General features: G+C 42.5%; 1 pseudogene; it reads right to left on the bottom strand.

Annotated features, from left to right (window-relative positions):
* Positions 1–1339: 1339 nt before the first annotated feature.
* On the bottom strand, positions 1340–2992 carry LOC147440609 (uncharacterized; annotated as a pseudogene).
* Positions 2993–4111: the final 1119 nt, after the last annotated feature.

The raw sequence follows: 4111 nt of genomic DNA, 5'->3' as shown, positions 1-4111 counted from the left end.
GCTACTAGTTGCATGCCATATAGGTGCTTGCACATGCTTGCCCAATCTGCACAATCACAATAAGAGGATTGCAAGCTAGCAGGATACTAGATCTCATGGCATGATATACTGAACACCTTGAAAAGGAGGGCCGCTTCCTCAATCACTTCAACGGTTGATGGGTCACTTATATATCTACAAAGCATTTATTCTCCACCTTACAAGCGTTTGGTTTGCCCCTTGTTGTTTCCATACATGTTGTGTTTACTTGAGTCAACTACAAAAGGAAAGGTAGTATAAAGACTCAGTTACTCAGTCTGTAAACCCAGGAAAGGACATAAACCAAAGAAACAGTTACCCAAAATGCAGGATAAAGCTATAGTTACTCAGAGTGTAAACCTAGGCAAGGAACTAAACCAAGGACAGAGTTACTCAGAAAATGTAGACCTAGGCAAGGACGTAAACCAAAGACACAATTACTCAAAATGCAGTATTATAAAGACACAAATACTCAGAATGTAAACCCATGCAAGTACAAAAAAAGGACACAATTTCTCACAATGCAGTATAAAACGCTATTACCCCAATTGTAAACCCAGACAATGGCAAAAGGTAAACCGTGGCATACAAAATACAGAGGGGCATTACCAATCTCCTGTTTTTGTCTGAAGAACTCCACAACAGTACCACCATCTATGTCCTTGTTATTGAATCACCAATAAGAACATGCAACAAGTCCATGGCTGATTGATTGATATGTGCATCCAACAAGGTGTACTTTATGTACTGCAAAAGTCTCTCCACCAAGTTCGTGGTGTCAACGTGCCCATCAGGGAAGAGCCGGACAAACTTTGGTCACAATCGACGCCAATTGCATGTCTTTGCAGCCCATCCATTGCTAATGTATCTTAGAATGTTATTATGCTCTCAGCATTCCTGAAGGATTTCTATGTACTTCGAGTCAAACTCTTCCTCTGTCGGGCATTGCATCATACTCTCCATTGCACCATACACATGGTCGTGCATTTCTTTGGGGAGCTACAAGAACACATGAGGAGGGGGGAGGCAATCATAAGCATGGAAAATGGAGAGGCAAACAAACATAAGCAAGCCTTTGGATGCTCCTGTGGAAATAGATGCTCCACCCAAGCCTTCTTTGTGTGGAACCAACATACTAGCACAATGTATGCAACTTGGGTGATACTACCATTTTCACCTACTTCCTAGCAAAATGGATCGGCATCAACCACTTTCTTGATTGCTTGTAGAGAAGTCACTTATCAGTCACCAACACCTTTGGGTGGATGTTGTTCATACTTTGGAAGACTAGTTTCAAAGTAACCTTCAAGGTGACTTTTTCCTAGCTAGTTCCTACATCACATGTGCATAACATGAACCGCACGAGTAAGCCAACACCATGCTGATTTGGTACCACTAATGCATACAGGGGCATGCCAAATACATTTGTCTTGAAGGTTGAGTCTATTGCCCAAGAAATATTTCTTGAGAAACGGATATACATGCGAAGCATCCAATCATCTTGGATAACTAGAATGAAGGGTTGGTCTATCTCCTCAAGTGCATCAGGGTTGTAGGACTGACAATGTAGCACCTTGTTCTGCTCTTTCAACCTAAGATCCTCCATGTACATTGATGACCATTCGTCACTTCCAAGCCTTCCTACAACAATGAATATGGTTAACATAGGTAAGTATAAACCCAGGTAGGCAACATATAAACCCGGTCAAGTGGAAACCCAGCTGCATTTCAATTCACAAAAAGTAAAAACACAGAAAGGTCACTATCTTTGACGCGTAATTTGTAGGACATCATCTATATTTCCTTTGGAATCATGAAGAATCTACAGGATACTTGCTCTACAAGAGATGCCATGTTGATGTGGATAGCTTCTTTAGATACACTCATCCTTGCAACATGGTGACATGTACTGACATCAAACAAATCCATGCATCGATTCTTCACCATAGGATGCACGGGAAGGTGATATAGGTCACTCCACGACCCTGGAACATGCCCTTTGTGACCTCCAAATACCCGTATGGTGACCTTATTTGTGTCATGTCTTGGAAAAACAATAGAAACCATGAAGTGACATCCACACTTCTTGGATGTGAGGAGTTGCCGACGCTCTTGGCCGTTTCTTCGCGCGTCGCCTCATTGATGGCACACAAATTTCCAATCTGTTTGTACTGCCCAATTTAGTCTAACCAATCTAGCTTTATGGTTGACAACTACGGTATCTAATGTTTTTTGAACATCATCAAAGCTCACTGTGTGCTGCTTAATACACACTTCACTCTTGCTAGCACTCTCACCCCTGTCATGTAAACCCAAGCACTGTGTTACATCTTGCGTCTGCCTATGTCCATCCTCCAAAGCTGAAATTGTAGCACAAGAGCAAAGGTCAAGGACCTCCTTTTCAAATTCAAGTGAAATACCATGCATCCTAATGTTGGTGCACCATGTTTCTGCGATTGATGTCCTGGTTGCGGTCCAATCAAGATGTGTGGCATGAAAACACAATCCTTTTCCAATATTCTATGCATGAATCATTTTTCCATTGCTATTGCCAAGATACATATCATCATCTTCATCGGTGACCGTGTGTTATGATACTTGGATTTTTTTCCATTTTCTCAGGTCCAAGAAGCCCCATTTGTCCACTGCTTTGAAAGAATCTATGGTTGGTCCTTGACCTTTTGTATGGAAGCAATCATCAAGCTGTATGCTTGTCTATCAAAGGCAAAATACTAATTAGATGTAAATGCAAAAGCATCTAGCATGGTTGTTGAGCCATTTCAAACAAATCTTGCATTTCGTGGCTATCACTCGAGTCTCCCCCATCCATCTCCTTATCAGAGGTGCTATAAATTTGATACATATCAAGAGGACCTTGCCGCCCAAGCATCTCATTTGAAGAGTCTATCCACTATGGTTGTTGCTCAATGGCTAGCAGTTCATTCAAATCCCAATGACAAGCCATCCCTTTCATTGTCGCCCTTATTCCCTGTCTTTCCCGGGTTTACAAAGACTTTTCCACCTCTCCTTAATAATCCAATCATGAAGCCATGGCAAGAAGATCCTTTGCCCTACCGATAGCCCACCATTTCTTCCATTTTTCCACTGCAATACCCTAACTTGCTCGAGTTTACAATGAACGAGCTCAATTATGGGTGGTTGTGGAGAGATGTCAATTCTTCACGACGAATGTAGCTTGGCAATCCAGAGCATGGACAGAGGCTCAGAAGTGGCGAGCTCTTTTAAAAGAGAAGGGGGAGAGGTGAGCTACATCAACACAAGGCCATGGTGAGCTGTAGCATCACTTGCTCTACTTACTTGTGATGGTGCCACTCGGAAGAGGGGGAGAGAAGATTTGCAAGAGCCCACAAGCCCCATTGCTCTGCAGCATGGAGGTGCAGAGGTGCGGATGTAGCTTTGCCTAGCAATTTGAGTGTCATAATAACTAACATATAATTCTCCTAAATGATTTTCTCACGTTAAACTGATCATTTAATATCGGGAAGTGCCAAAGGAGAAAAAGCTAGAATATTGGTTAAGCTGGCAGACCGGCCACATTAGGGATCCAAAGGAAGGAAAATAGGGACCAAAAGGGGGGGGGGGGGGGGGGGGGGGGGGGCATCTACAAAAGAGCAATATGTAACAACGGGCTTTAAAGACCCTAAGGTTCAGCCCATTAAGACTTCCAAAATGCTAAGGTTCCAAAATCCAAAGGTTGTGTCCAATGGTCAAAGCTTAGTTAAACTGATGCTTATAGTGTGTACCAAAAAAGTCTTCACAACCTTTACAAAGGAGGGGGCGAGCCTTGCAAGTAGAGGATGAGAGAGAAACACACACATAAACACACACACACACACACACACACACACACACACACACACACACACTCACAAGCCTCCTTTACACAAAGGGAATGAGGGACACATGTCAGCTCCCTAGCCCAGATGCCCACAAGGTGTACTCAAATCCTATTGGATGGCCATGGAGGTGGACCAATGAGAATTAGGCTAGAGTAAATCTATTTTAATTAATATAAAAACACTTAATAGAATAACCAATAAGAATTAAGCTCTCCAAAAGACTATTGGACAGT

This window comes from Adiantum capillus-veneris, chromosome 15, assembly GCF_014529385.1.
Source record: "Adiantum capillus-veneris isolate H3 chromosome 15, ASM1452938v2, whole genome shotgun sequence".
Taxonomy (NCBI): Eukaryota; Viridiplantae; Streptophyta; class Polypodiopsida; order Polypodiales; family Pteridaceae; genus Adiantum; species Adiantum capillus-veneris.
Note: the sequence above shows the minus strand (reverse complement) of the source record. Positions and strands in the feature narration are given on the sequence as shown.